This window comes from Hyla sarda, chromosome 3 (genome assembly GCF_029499605.1).
Source record: "Hyla sarda isolate aHylSar1 chromosome 3, aHylSar1.hap1, whole genome shotgun sequence".
Classification (NCBI taxonomy): Eukaryota; Metazoa; Chordata; class Amphibia; order Anura; family Hylidae; genus Hyla; species Hyla sarda.
In genome coordinates this window covers 390,784,033-390,800,333 of record NC_079191.1, presented here as the reverse complement: position 1 = coordinate 390,800,333, position 16,301 = coordinate 390,784,033, and the positions used below count along the sequence as shown (strand labels likewise).

At 42.6% G+C, this 16,301-nt stretch overlaps 1 protein-coding gene across 4 annotated transcripts in view; it reads right to left on the bottom strand.

Moving 5' to 3' along the window:
• LOC130362877 (uncharacterized) overlaps positions 1-16,301 on the bottom strand; it is a 45,356-nt gene that overhangs the window by 20,057 nt on the left and 8,998 nt on the right. Inside the window, exon 1 of one of the 4 annotated variants that reach the window (XM_056567974.1) lies at positions 14,053-14,086. The exons of 1 other annotated variant lie outside the window; for it this stretch is intronic. The gene's annotated coding sequence lies outside the window, so the exon portion shown is untranslated. Of the gene's footprint in view, positions 1-8,594; positions 8,676-13,958; positions 14,087-16,301 lie in introns of those variants that run through there. 2 more of the 4 variants (XM_056567972.1, XM_056567975.1) reach the window with 2 other exon arrangements.

The following is a 16,301-nucleotide window of genomic DNA, read 5'->3' as shown; positions in this document are numbered from 1 at the left end:
CTTGGAGCTGCCTGTCTGAAATGTTTACATAACACATCCTTTAGAAAAGCACACCACAAATATTTTTATGTGGATTAGATGAAGAAAAAAAGTCTGATTATAGGTTAATACTGTAGGTATATAACATGATGGTTGAATACTTCTCAAAAAAAAAAAAAAAATTAAGGGAACCCTTACATAACATATCGGATCTCAAACATTTCACTCAAGTTGAAATTTTTAGGCTAGGTACACACTGCCTTTTGTTTTTAGTTTCACTGTGTCATTACGCTTAATTTTGCGGTAGACAAACGCATAGTAGTCTGCACTATATTTTACAGCAAAGTATAAAAGAAATTAAAGTCAATGAGAAACATTCCGCTGTAGGTCATACGGTTATATCCTTTTTTAGTATCCATTTAACAGTATACATTAAACATAACCACAAACCCAGTGTTAACCTAGCTTAGTGTTTTCTCAACCAGGGTGCCTCCAGCTGTTGCAAAACTACACCTCCCAGCATGTCCGGACAGCCGTTGGCTGTCCGGGCATGCTGGGAGTTGTAGTTTTGCAACAGCTGGAGATGCTCTGGTTGGGAAACACTGGAATAGGTTATGGTGCAACATTCCGGGAGTTGGAGGATTGGTTGGATAAATACCGGCCATTGCTTTGCAGGTATTTTTAATATAAAAATACCGGCAGCATGAAGGCCCCATGGTTGGGAAACACTGACCTAGCTTAAGTCATTTAGTATGTTGATATCAAAATAATCAACCAAACTAAAATCATCAAAAATTCCAACTCACACTGAAAATTTAAATAATAAAATATTCTTTAATCAGAGTCGAGGATTTAGTTTGCATGGATTTCAACAAAGCAACTCGTAAGGGTCTAGTCACACGGCAGAATTTCCGCATGCGGATTCCGCCTAATAGACTTCTATGGGATTCCGCACTCCCATTCACACTTCTGAATTTCCACATGCAGATTCAGCACAAGCCAAAAACCACCCAAATGAATGCGGATGCGGAATTGGTGCGGATGTGAATAGACCCTGCCGTGTGAATAGAGTCCATTCCCATGGGCGGAATTCCGCTTGCAGAATTCTGCCTCAAATGAAAGCCCAATAGACTTCGATGGGATTCCACACTTCTGAATTTACACATGCAGAATTTACGCAAGAATTCTACACAAAATCCGCACAAGCCAGAAACCAACCAAGGAAGAGGAAGCGGAATTGGTGCAGAAATTCCACCTGTGTGAATAGACCCCTAGGCTAGGTTCACACTACAGAATCTCTAGGCAGAATTTCTGCCGGAGATTTAGACGGCGGGACATGACCGCATGGACTGCATTGCCGTCCCCATAGACGGCAATGCACTTCTGGGTAGATCTTTTGGGAGATCTGCTCAGAATTGCATTGACATCTATGGGGACGGCAATGCAGTCCGTGCTGTCCTAGTGCCGCCGGCTTGGTCTCCGGCAGAAATTCTGCCCAGAAATTCCACAGTATCAACCTAGCCTTAGGCTATGTTCAAGTGGCAGAAATTCTAAGCGGAATTATGCAGGAAAATTCAGCTCGGAAATTCCGCTGCAGCCCCATTGATTTCTGAGAGGTCCTAGAGCCCACCAGATTATTCGAATGTGCGGAATATCCACACTTGCTTTCAGGGAGGACATTCCGCACAATTTCGGATGTGTGAACATGGCCTAAACCAGTGTAAAGTCTGACAAGGACTTGAGTTCAGCAGTGCAGCTCCCATTGAAGTTAATCATATGTCTAGCCGCGATCCATAAACTATTGTATGTAATAAGTATGTTATATGTAAAATTATTAACAAAAAGTGTAAATTGAAAGCATTTCTATACATGCACAGTTGACTGAAACAATACAAAGGAGTTACGTAAATCCAGACATTGGTAAGTTATTGTTGACGAGAATAAACAGCCTACCTGTACATAGTTATAGTGCCCACCGTCCTTAAGAGGTTAAAGGGGTACTCCTGTGGAAATAGTTTTTTTTTTTTTTTTTTTTTTAAATATACTGGTGCCAGAAAGTTAAACAGATTTGTATATAACTTCTATAAAAAAAAAATCTTAATCCTTACAGTACTTTTTAGGGGCTGTATACTACAGAGGAAATGCTTTTCTTTTTGGATTTCTCTTCTGTCACGACCACAGTGCTCTCTGCTGACCATTTTAGGACCTGTCCAGAGCAGCATATGTTTGCTATGGGGATTTTCTCCTGCTCTGGAAAGTTCCTAAAATGGACAGCAGAGGTCAGCAGAGAGCACTGTGCTCGTGACAGAAGAGAAATAAAAATGTAAAAAAAAGCGTTTCCTCAGTAGTATACAGACCCTAAAAAGTACTGGAAGGATTAAGATTTTTTAATAGAAGTAATTTACTAATCTGTTTAACTTTCTGGCACCAGTTGATTTATAAAAAAAATAAAAAATAAAAGTTTTCCATGGGAGTGCCCCTTTAAACTAGGGACTGGGGGAGGGAACCTACAACAAAGAGGGGTAAGATAGTGTAGAGAGAGAGGTGGGACATATCAATGTACTTGGGGGAGGAGCGGAGGGCGGGGTTAGAATAGTTAATGGGGATGGGAAAAAATAACATAAATAACATACACCATTGAATTGCATGTTGACTAATGCCAGAAGTCTGACCAATAAAACAGAGGAACTGGAGTTGATAATGTCTGAGGAGGATTATGACATAGTGGGTATAACAGAGACTTGGTTGGATGATAGCTATGATTGGGCGGTCAACATACAGGGTTATAGTCTATTCATGAAGGATCGGACAAAACAGAAAGGGGAGGAGTTTGTCTTTATGTAAAGTCCAGTCTGAAGGCCGCACTGCAGTAGGGTATATGGGAGGGAAACGATAATGTGGAGTCATTATGGGTAGAAATATATGGAGATAAAAATTAAAAAGAATTCTGATAGGGGTTTGTTATAAGCCACCAAACATAATGGAAGAGGCAGAAGATCAATTACTGAGGCAAATAAACAAGGCAGCAAATCAGAATGATGTGATAATAATGGGGACTTTAAATATCCTGATATAAACTGGACTTAATATTAACCAGCAGACCTGACAGAGTAACTAATGTACAGGTAAAAGGACACCTAGGAAATAATGATCATAATATAATACATTATAACTTGTTCTTCAATAAGGGAATCTCTCGAGGGGCAACAAAAACAATGAACTTTAGGAAGGCAAAGTTTGATCAACTCAGAGAAGCCCTTAACAATATAAAATGGACTTTTAATCTTAAATTCTCACTGTAAGATGTATATTCCTTATGGAAATAAAAGGGTCAGAAATAAAAGAAAACCAATATGGATGAATAAAAATGTGAAGGGAACAATAAATGACAAAAATAAAGCATTTAAACTACTAAAACAGGATGGCAGGGAAGATGCATAAAAAGCTATAGAGAAAAATGTAAAATATGTTAAAGAAAAAAAAGATTAAAAAAATACAAAAATAGAGACAGAAAGACTCATTGCTAAATTGAGTAAAACTAACCCCAAAATGTTCTTTAACTATACAAATAGCTAAAATGTTAAAAATTAAAGTGTAGGCCCTTTAACGACGCAGGATGTAAATGTACGTCCTGGTGAGCTGGTACTCAATACACCAGCACATACATTTACGTCCTATGCATAACCCCAAGCATCGGAGCGATGCTCGCGTCATGCGCGGCAGGTCCCGGCTGCTGATAGCAGCCAGGGACCCACCCGTAATGGCGGACATCCGCAAAATTGTTCAGATTTCGGCCATTAACCCCTCCAGATGCCGTGATCAACACAGATCACGGCATCTGCAGCATTGCGAACACTAAAATGGATGATCAGATCGCCCGCAGCGCTGCCGCGGCAATCCGATCATCCAGCATGGCAGCCGGAGGTCCCCTCACCTGCCTCAGCTGCCTTCCACGGGTCTTCTGCCCTGGTCTGCGATCGAGCAGACCAGAGCAGAAGATGACCAATAATACTGATCAGTGCTATGTCCTATACATAGCACTGAACAGTATTAGCAATCGATTGCGATAAATAGTCCCCTATGGGGACTATTAAAGTGTTAAAATAAAAGTAAAAATAAAAAGTAAAAAAAATTGGAAAAACCCCCTCCCCCCAATAAAAATGTAAATTGTCCCATTTTCCCTATTTCACCCCCAAAAAGTGTAAAAAAAATTTTTTATCTACATATTTGATATTGCTGCGTGCGTAAATCCCAACTATTAAAATAAAATGTTAATGATACCGTACGGTGAAGAGCGTGAACGTAAAAGAAAAAGTCCAAAATAGCTGCTTTTTATAACACTTTATTCCAAAAAGAAATTTATAAAAAAACTATTAAAAGTTTTATATAAGCAAATATGGTATCAATAAAAAGTACAATAGGGGGATTTTAGACGTACTAATTTGGTTAAACAGTTTGCGATTTTTTTTAAGCGCAACAGTAATAGAAAAGTATATTATCATGGGTATCATTTTAATTGTATTGACCCAAAGAATAAAGAACTCATGTCATTTTTACCGTAAATTGTACGTCGTGAAAACGAAACCTTCCAAAATTTGCTAAATTTTTCTTTTTAATTTCCCCACACAAATAGTATTTTGTTGGTTGCGCCATATATTTTATGGTAAAGTGAGTGATGGCATTACAACGGACAACTGGTTGCGCAAAAAACAAGTCCTCATACTAGTCTGTGGATGAAAATATAAAAGAGTTATGATTGTTTTGAAGGTGAGGAGGAAAAAACGTAAAAATCAAATTGTCAGTTCTTAAGGGGTTAAAAAACGATAAAGAAGAAATGATAAAGGGGGATCAGGAAAAAGCAAATATATGAAACAAATTCTTCTCCAATGTATTCACCACGGAAAATGAAATGCCAGGTGAAATACAGCGAGATAAGGTAAACTCCCCAGTACAGGTCACCTGTCTAACCCAGGAAGAAGCACAGTGCCGCCTACGGAAAAAAAATCTAAACAGACAAATCACCAGGTACAGATGGCATTCACTCCCTTGTTCTAAAGGAATTAAGTAATGTAATAGACAGACCCCTATTTTTAATATTCAGGGACTCTGTAGTGACAGGGACTGTTCCCCAGGACTGGTGCATGGCAAAGGTGACCCCGGAAATTATAGGCCTGTTAGTTTACCCTTTGTTGTATGTAAATTGTTTGAGGGTTTTCTAAGAGATGCTATTTTGGAGTATCTTGATAAAAATAAATGTATGACCCCATATCAGCATGGATTTATGAGGTATCGGTCTTGTCAAACTAACCTGATCAGCTTTTTTGAGGAGGGGATGAGCTCCAGACTGGACCAGGGGAATCGCTGGATGTCATATATCTGGATTTGTCCAAAGCATTTGATACAGTGACACATAAAAGATTGGTGCATAAAATGAGAAGGATTAGGCTGGGGGAGAATGTGTGCAGGTGGGTAAGTAACTGGCTCAGTGATAGGAAACAGAGGGTGGTTATTAATGGTACTTATTCTGATTGGGTGACTGTTACTAGTGGGGTACCACAGGGTTCTGTCTTGGGTCCCTCTTCTATTTAATATATTAATAAATGACATTGTAGAGGGGTTGAATAGTAAAGTAGCAATCTTTGCAGATGATACTAAACTCTGTAAAGCGGTAAACACAATAGAAGACAGTGCACTGTTACAAATGGATCTGGATAGGTTGGAGGTTTGGGCTGGGAAGTGGCAGATGAGGTTCAACACTGATAAATGTAAGGAAATGCACATGGGGAGGAAAAATCCCGGCTGGGATTATGTATTAAATGGGCGAACACTTTTGACGACTGAAGTAGAAAAGGACTTGGGAGACTTAGGCTACTTTCACACTATATTATTGTTCTGTTTAGGAACTTCCGTCAGAAGTTCCGTCACTATATCGGGGAAAACAGGCCGTTACAAAACCCCTGACGGCCGCGACTAAGTCGTATTGCAGCCTATGGGGTTTTGTAACTGCCCGTTTGCACCCGTATATGCCCGTAATTCATTACGGACGTTATACAGTGACGGGACATCGTGGCGGAAAAATTACTGCATGCACTGTGGTAAATTACCATAACACTGTGGCTCACTTTTTGTGAACTTGTATTTCCTGTTTGACTGTTCTTTTTTTTTTACTACAAATCCCACAATTCTATTTTCCTCCTTCCCACACATCAGCCACCCCACCCATTGAAACATAAATTAGCTGCAGACCTGTGGTTTTCAATCAGGGTGCCTACAGCTGTTGCATTAGTTGCAGATTGATCCCTCCACCCATTGAAGCAGACAGGCTCCCTGTCATCAGCTGACTAGTGAGTCATGTCTCGGCCGCATTGCAAGCTGGGAAAAATCCGAGACAACAGTCATTTTGTATCCTGGTAAAAAGAAATAGTGAGGTGAAGATCACAGAACAATTGTGAGAAAACCGTCACACACAGATACAGACACTATATTGTGAACTACACTAATTACAGCCCCGGTAGCATAGTCAAATAAAAAAAATTCCCGGAATACCCCTTTAATAGTAAATTTAGCTGTAGTGACCAGTGTTGGGCAGCTGCTGCCAAGGCAAATAAAATAATGGGATGCACCAATAGGGGCATAGATGCCCATGACAAGGAAATAATTCTAATAATAAATAATCATTAGTCAGACCACACATGGAATACTGTGTACACAGTACTGGGCACCAGTGTACAAGAAAGATATAGTGGAGTGGAGAGGGTACAAAGACGGGCAACCAGAGTAAGGCAACCATCACGTTTTTACCAATATGGGACCGCATACGGCTGGGGGAGCTAAAACCTTGCGCTCCTGTATCCGTGCCGCATGCCGCCCATATGTAATTCATTTCAATGAGCCAACCGGAGTGAAACGCTGACTCCAGTCGGCTCATTTTTGCCCCGTATGCAGTTTTCCCACCACACCTAAAACCATAGTCGACCACAGTTTGAGGTCTGGTGGAAAACCGCATAAAGGGCAAAAATTGTTGTCCACAGACAGTTTTGTAAGCCATTTCTGTGCTGGTGCAGATTTGCATCAAACTGAGTGTAACAAAACACCACAAAAACAAGGTAAAACCAAAAATAAATTCTTCCCCTGTGTGTAAACCCAGCCATAGACTTTAAAATGTGCTCTACAACCTAATGCAGCATTTCTTAAGGATCCCATAGGCCATGTTTTAGGAGTCTCTAGGCAACACTTTGGCAAATCCTGATGCAGAAGTATTAAAGGGTACCTGTCACAAGTTTTTTTTATGTCACAGAGACAGGTCAAAAGTTTAGACGGTCGGGTCTCAGTGCTGACAACCCTGCTGCTCATGAGACAGAGTGGGATAAATGTGCAGTAGCGGGCTTTCTTTCCCAGCTCACAACGTTCTTTGTCTGGCTGCTTCATAGACTTCATAGTCCTGCTCTCCACGCTTGTTCTGCTTGGTGGGGGTCACCGCACTCAGACCCTGACCGACCAAAATGTTTGACATGTCAAAAGTTTTTTTTGAATGAAAGGTACACCTTAAAGGGGTACTCCGCCCCTGGCATCTTATCCCCTATCCAAAGGATAGGGGATAAGATGTTAGATCGACGTGGTCCCGCTGCTGGGGACCCCGGGGATCACTGCTGCGTCACCCCACCATCATTACTGCACAGAGCGAGTTCGCTCTGTGCGTAATGACGGGCGATACAGGGGCCGGAGCAGCGTGACGTCATGGCTCCGCCCCTCATGACATCACGGCCCTTCCCCTTAATGAAAGTCTATGGCAGGGGGCGTGACAACGCCATGCCCCCTCTCATAGACTTGTATTGACGGGGGCGGGCCGTGACGTCACGAGGGGCGGAGCCTTGACGTAACGATGCTCCGGCCCCTGTATTGCCCGTCATTACGTGCAGAGCGATCTCGCTCCGTGCAGTAATGATAGCGGGGTGCTGCAGCAGCGATCCCCGGGGTCCCCAGCAGCGGGACCCCGGCGATCTGACATCTTATCCCCTATCCTTTGGATAGGGGATAAGAGGTCTAGGGGCGAAGTACCCCTTTAAGGAAATTCAGATGAATGGAATTCGTAGATACACTTCTAAAGACCAAGTACCAATGGATCATATTCCTATAAGGCTAGATCCACACTATGTTCTTGAGTTCTTTACACCGTTGATGGCATCCGTCGGCATAGCACCAAAAACCGGATGCAGACGTATATTGTTAACTGGATCAGCGGACCACATTCATTTCTATGGCTGTATAGAGTCACCTAGGGGGGAGGTTTATCATAACCTGTCCAGAGGAAAAGTTGCTGAGCTGCCCATAGCAACCAATCAAATCACCTCTTTCATTTTTGAAAAGGCCTCTGAGAAATGAAAGAAGCGATCTGATTGGTGGCTCCTTTCTGGACATATGGGCTATTCCAAAAAAGCACAAAAGCCCCGGTTTTTATGAACCGCTGTAAATAGCGGATACTTCCCGAATGTAGTAACTAGGTGACTCCGTTCGGCCATAGAAGTGAATGGGATCCGCTGCTCCAGTATTTGTCAACATTTTTTTTTTTTCTACATAAATACAGATAACAGGGCCAGGGCACAGTGTGGACTTACCCTAAGAGACACACCCTCAGAATTCGGCTGCGTATTTAGACATAGATTAGTCCCATTCAGTGGAGCAATTCTTCACCCTGGCTTCCTGACATGTTTATGACACGACAAGTCACTTATCCATTTATCCACACAGAATACACATGAGAATTACACCATGGCAACATGCCTAAGGCTGGGGTTACACCATAACCTTGACAGGGACACAGGTTACAAAGGAGAACATCACTATGTTGGCATTGTGTATATAAATAGGGCCACCACCCTGCTGTCACAAGAAATCCATCCTGGAATTATTGCGATGGTGCGGTCCCAACCAACTCAACCCAATGCACTAACATTAGTTGTAGTGCAGCACGATCCTTTTAGAATAATACACTGTATATGGATGCACAAAGCGGCAGCAAGCTCTTTTAATATCAGTATCAGTGATCACGCACATACCCCACCCACATCTACTACAGATTTTCTACTATCTGCGGAAAAGACTGAAATACTGTGGATCAAATCACACACTTTTGCATTGAGGTTCATAGGGCTGTGTACACTCTATACTAGTGGTCTCACACTGTGGCCCTCCAGATGTTGCAAAATTTCAAATCCCAGCATGCCCAGACAGCCAGCGGCTGTCTGGGCATGCTGGGAGTTGAAGTTTTGCAACATCTGGAGGGTCACAGTTTGAGACCACTGCTCTATACAGATAGATAGATAGTGCTGGGAGTTGACGTTTTGCAACATCTGGAGGGTCACAGTTAGAGACCACTGCTCTATACAGATAGATAATGATAGATAGCTAGATAGATAGATATAGTGCTGGGAGTTGACGTTTTGCAACATCTGGAGGGGCACAGTTAGAGACCACTGCTCTATACAGATAAATAATGATAGATAGCTAGATAGCGCTGGGAGTTGAAGTTTTGCAGCAACTGGAGGGTCACAGTTTGAGACCACTGCTCTATATAGATAGTGCTGGGAGTTGAAGTTTTGAAACATCTGGAGGGTCACAGTTTGGGACTACTGCTCTATACAGGTAGACAGTGATAGATAGATAACAAAGCAGATAGAGCGGCACACTTAAAGCTGTAAGTGGGTGCAGGCTGTGGTTAGACCGTGGTCACAGGTCCCTTCTTGGTATACTGGAAGCAGGCACGGCAGCACATCAAGGTAGTGATAAGTAGTGGCTTTTATTATCACCAAAGAAATGTACAACAATGCCGTTTCGGCTTGCTCTCCAAGCCTTTATCAAGCAGTGTTAATTACAAAGTGAGCAGTATATATATGGTGGACATCATTACATCACATCCTGTGGGTGTCAACTAATTAGCATATGTACACAAAAAGATCACAGCAGTGGTACTCAAATCACACAATACCTCAGGAGTCCTACTTGCTGCGAAAGTACAGTGCAACACTTAGTCACAAATATACAGTGTAAAAAACTGTGTTTAGTGTATATAGTAAGAATAAAAATAGAATCACATAATGTCCGCTCAGGTCAAGGGCACATCAGATCCCGTTGTACATACAGTCCAATTGAGGCCAAAACACCAGGGATATGAGAACAAGAATATAAACAAAGTAAAAAGATGAGATTGGCGTCCCCGCCGTGATACTTCCGGTGTTTGCGGTCAGTGACACTGCCTCTTTGCCCATGCGCCCAAACTCCGCTCAAAGCACTGAGCCATCTTGAGTATGGGCAGCCAGTATATCGGAGCTTCTCTCTTGCTTTCTCTGACATGCGCATGTGTGAGTATTCTGGCGCCTGCGCACCGGCGTCATAGGGAATATCAACGCCATCTTTGCTGCTGGAATAACAAAGGTATACATAGTACACTGTGTATTATTGCAGTGAGGCCTCCCAGCGGATCTATTTGTGCCAGGCCTGTGGTGGAATGTCGGCCCATCCTTGGGGACAAACCTCCAGGTACATCACTTCCACCCGTAGTCCCTCCATTCCAGAGGGTCAGTAGCGGTGGGAGGAGCACAGGTCCCGGATTTGGACGCACACTAAATAGGACAGTATTCAGACCAGTGTTGTCTGTTCCAGCGTTATTCCAGCCGTTTGTGGATATTCACTGCACACTTTCTGTGAGGCAGCTGTATGACACGGAATATAGAAAAATAAAGCAAAAAAGAGAAAGAGAAAAATCAAGTAAATAAAAAGTAAAGAATAAAGGAAAAAAAGTGGTAAATAAATAGAGTACAAAAAAAGGATAGAAAGAGTTGGTGATGGCTCTTGTGTTCACTTTGTAGAGGGGGATCTTGTCCATTGCCTGATCTAATTCTAGAGGGGGACAAAGAAAAAAAGAGAAAAAATAAGTATTTATTATATCCAACATACATACAGATCAGAATGCTCGATAATATTTACATGCATCAGGCATTACATATACTCTGTGAGAATTTGAAGTCAACGTTAAGGCCTTTCGGTCTAAGGCTCTGGGGTTTAAAGATCCATGATAACTCCTTCTTTTTAAGGATGCTTTTTCGGTCTCCCCCTCTTTTCAGAGGTTGAACATGATCCACAAGCATACATCTAAGGTCTTTTTCACTGTGGCCGGCATCTGAAAAATGTTTTGGGACCGGAAGGTCTTGTTTTTTCTTGTGTATTGTGTATCGGTGCTGATTCATCCTTGTCCTAAAGTCAAGGGTGGTTTCTCCTACATACAACTTGTGGTACGGGCACCACAAAATGTATTTTCAACATCCAGATACAGGGATGAGATATAAGATTCCGTTTTACTTGACGTGTAACAGTGATTACGTTATATACATTTTGTGGTGCCTGTGCCACAAGTTGTATGTAGGAGAAACCACCCTTGACTTTAGGACAAGGATGAATCAGCACCGATACACAATACACAAGAAAAAACAAGACCTTCCGGTCCCAAAACATTTTTCAGATGCCGGCCACAGGGAAAAATACCTTAGATGTATGCTTGTGGATCATGTTCAACCTCTGAAAAGAGGGGGAGACCGAAAAAGCATCCTTAAAAAGAAGGAGTTATCATGGATCTTTAAACTCCAGAGCCTTAGACCGAAAGGCCTTAACGTTGACTTCAAATTCTCACAGAGTATATGTAATGCCTGATGCATGTAAATATTATCGAGCATTCTGATCTGTATGTATGTTGGATATAATAAATACTTATTTTTTCTCTTTTTTTCTTTGTCCCCCTCTAGAATTAGATCAGGCAATGGACAAGATCCCCCTCTACAAAGTGAACACAAGAGCCATCACCAACTCTTTCTATCCTTTTTTTTGTACTCTAGTTTATTTATTTACCGCTTTTTTTTCCCTTTATTCTTTCCTTTTTAATTTACTTGACTTTTCTCTTTCTCTTTTTTTGCTTTATTTTTCTATATTCCGTGTCATACAGCTGCCTCACAGAAAGTGTGCAGTGAATATCCACAAACGGCTGGAATAACGCTGGAACAGACAAAACTGGTCTGAATACTGTCCTATTTAGTGTGCGTCCAAATCAGGGACCTGTGCCCCTCCCACCGCTACTGACCCTCTGGAATGGAGGGACTACGGGTGGAAGTGATGTACCTGGAGATTTGTCCCCAAGGATGGGCCGACATTCCACCACAGGCCTGGCACAAATAGATCCGCTGGGAGGCCTCACTGCAATAATACACAGTGTACTATGTATACCTTTGTTATTCCAGCAGCTAAGATGGCGTTGATATTCCCTATGACGCCGGTGCGCAGGCGCCAGAATACTCACACATACGCATGTCAGAGAAAGCAAGAGAGAAGATCCGATATACTGGCTGCCCATACTCAAGATGGCTCAGTGCTCTGAGCGGAGTTTGAGCGCATGGGCAAAGAGGCAGTGTCACTGACCGCAAACACCGGAAGTATCACGGCGGGGACGCCAATCTCATCTTTTTACTTTGTTTATATTCTTGTTCTCATATCCCTGGTGTTTTGGCCTCAATTGGACTGTATGTACAACGGGATCTGATGTGCCCTTGACCTGAGCGGACATTATGTGATTCTATTTTTATTATTACTATATACACTAAACACAGTTTTTTACACTGTATATTTGTGACTAAGTGTTGCACTGTACTTTCGCAGCAAGTAGGACTCCTGAGGTATTGTGTGATTTGAGTACCACTGCTGTGATCTTTTTGTGTACATATGCTAATTAGTTGACACCCACAGGATGTGATGTAATGATGTCCACCATATATATACTGCTCACTTTGTAATTAACACTGCTTGATAAAGGCTTGGAGAGCAAGCCGAAACGGCGTTGTTGTACATGTCTTTGGTGATAATAAAAGCCACTACTTATCACTACCTTGGAGTGCTGCCGTGCCTGCTTCCAGTATAGATAGTGTGACGATCCGTCTTGGGGATTAGCTCTGGGATCGTACTGGACTGCGCCACAGGATGTGTTTCTTCTCAATAAACCAGCAAACAAATGCTTATAATGCAAATCTGGCACCTTGCCAGTTTTATTAGACAGGTTGCAGGGAAAGAAATAAACAAAAAAGCAGGATCAAAACCAAATCCTAGACCGTCTGGTCACTGACTAAACAGATCAGCTTGTCCTGACTAACAACCGCTGAGCTTCCCTCAGCCGGTTAAACATATGTCCCCTGGAACCTTCTACTCACAATTCATGTCACTCTCTTTGAGCCCCTCATAGCTCGGGCTGTGTACTCCTCAGCTGCCTCTGTCTCTCCTTACAGCCCACATGCTGTCTCCTAGGAAGAGCCCCCATTACACTGAGTCTCCATCTCATATACACCTTCCCTCCTGCCTCATTACTTAAGAAGCAGGTGAGAGCTTCTGCAGGGTGAGCCAAGGAAATACACCCTTTCCTTGCCACACTACCACAATAGATAGATAGTGCTGGGACTTGACGCGTTGCAACATCTGGAGGGTCACAGTTTGAGACCACTGCTCTATACAGATAGATAATGATAGATAGCTAGATAGCGCTGGGAGTTGAAGTTTTGCAGCAACTGGAGGGTCACAGTTTGAGACCACTGCTCTATATAGATAGATAGAGGATAGATAGTGCTGGGAGTTGAAGTTTTGCAACATCTGGAGGGTCACAGTTTGGGACCACTGCTCTATAAAGGTAGATAGTGATAGATAGATAGTGCTGGGAGTTGAAGTTTTGCAGCATCTGGAGGGTCACAGTTTGAGACCACTGCTCTATATAGATAGATATAGTGCTGGGTGTTGAAGTTTTGCAACATCTAGAGGGTCATGCCGACTCATAGTTTAAGACCACAGCTCTATACAGATAGACAAATATCACAAACGGTTAAAGTTGTACTCTGCATACGCCCAAGCACAGATAGCATGCACACAGAGAAGCGTATCATGTTCTCCATACTCACTGTTTTAGCGTCTCCTGTTCCCTCTTTTCTCCCCCAATCCACACTATGCAGATAATAGGAAATGTCACGTTTATTTAAGCAACATACAACTTACACAATAGCAGGAAAGACATCAGGGGCCAGTAAAAAGGGCGGACAGCAGGGACAGCAGGGACAGCCCCGCCCTCTGATTGGGTAGAAAGTCATGAATGGAGAGGCTTATGCAACTCCCAATGGGACATGTTATACAACAGAGGCCCCTACAGCTGCACACAGGCATGTCCATGCACTCCTGAATGCAAAAGCGAAGCAACTTTATTCCATTTCACGTGAGTGTTTTTCCTGACGGTATTAATTCTGCATGCGATAAGTCACAATTATGAAGCTAATATAAGCAGCATGCATTGCTGTTGTGCATAACGGTGCATTCACACAGGCTGCTGTGACACAGTTTTTGAAGTCAAACAATAAGTTGGATAGTCAGGGTGTGTTCAGACGTTCAGGTTTTTAATTGCAATTAAGAGCACACATACAGAAATGGACACAAAGAAAAAACGGATTCTTCTCTTTTTTATCACAATGGGGGAGATTTATCAAAACCTGTCCAGAGGAAAAGGTGCTGAGTTGCCCATAGCAACCAATCAGATCGCTGCTTTCATTTTTAACAAGGCCTCTGCACAATGAAAGAAGAGAGCTGATTGGTTGCTATGGGCAACTCAGCAACTTTTCCTTTGCACAGGTTTTGATAAATCTCCCCCTATGTTCCTTGGCTTTGTATTCCACTATTGCAATTAAAAGGAAATAATACAATGCTGTCTGGATGCATCCTATGGCCGCGTAACATAGTTACATAGTTAGTACGGTTGAAAAAAGACATACGTCCATCAAGTTCAACCAGGGAATTAAGGGGTAGGGGAGTGGCGCGATATTGGGGAAGGGATGGGATTTTATATTTCTTCATAAGCATTGATGTTATTTTGTTCCATGAATGTATTTAATCCTGTTTTAAAGCTGTTAATTTTTCCTGCTGTGACTAGTTCCTGAGGTAGACTGTTCCATAAGTTCACAGTCCTCACGGTAAAGAAGGCGTGTCGCCCCTTGAGACTAAACCTTTTCTTCTCCAGACGGAGGGAGTGCCCCCTCGTCCTTTGGGGGGGTTTAACCTGGAACAGTTTTTCTCCATATTTTTTGTATGGGCCATTAATATACTTATATACGTTTATCATATCCCCCCCTTAAACGTCTCTTCTCAAGACTAAACAATTGTAACTCTTTTAATCGCTCCTCATAGCTAAGATGTTCCATGCCCCATATTAGTTTAGTCACGCGTCTCTGCACCCTTTCCAGCTCCACAGTGTCCCTTTTATGGACTGGTGCCCAAAACTGAACAGCATATTCCAGGTGAGGCCGTACCAATGCTTTATAAAGGGGGAGTATTATGTCCCTGTCCCTGTCCCTCGAGTCCATGCCTCTTTTTATACATGACAATATCCTGCCGGCTTTGGAAGCAGCAGCCTGACATTGCATGCTATTCTGTAGTCTGTGATCTGCAAGTACACCCAGATCCTTCTCTACCAGTGACTCTGCCAGTTTAATCCCCCCTAAGACATACGACGCATGCAGGTTATTAGTACCCAGATGCATAACTTTACATTTATCCACATTGAACCTCATTTGCCAAGTTGATGCCCAGACACTTAGGCTAGGTTCAGACTACGGAATTTCCGCCGGAATTTACGCTTTGAAATTTCCAGCAGAAATTCCGCTTACTATAATGTATAGTGTAGTGAATGGTTTTCCGTTCACAAATTCACACTTCGGAATTTGTGAAGCGGAAAATCCGCTAGAAAATTTCCGCCTGAAGAAAGGGGTTGCTCTTTCTTCAAGCGGAAATCCGAGTGGAACACATAGCAGTCTATAGGAGACTGCAGTGTCCGCGCGGTCCTAGCTAATTCAGTCTGCGCAGGCGGAACTCGGAATCTCCGGGAGGAAATTTTCTGCCCGGAGATTCCGTAGTCTGAACCTAGCCTTAGTCTATCCAAATCTTCTTGTAACCTATACACATCCTCTATAGACTGTACCGTGCTACAAAGCTTGGTGTCATCTGCAAAGATAGAAACAGAGCTGTTAATGCCATCCTCTATATAATTGATAAATAAATTAAACAGCAGCGGGCCCAGTACAGAACCTTGGGGTAACCCACTAATAACCGGGGACCAATCAGAGTACGAATCATTGACCACCACTCTCTGGGTACGATCCATGAGCCAGTGTTCAATCCAGTTACAAACTAAAGTTTCCAAACCCAAAGACCTTAACTTACCTGTCAGACGTCTGTGAGGGACAGTATCAAATGCTTTAGCA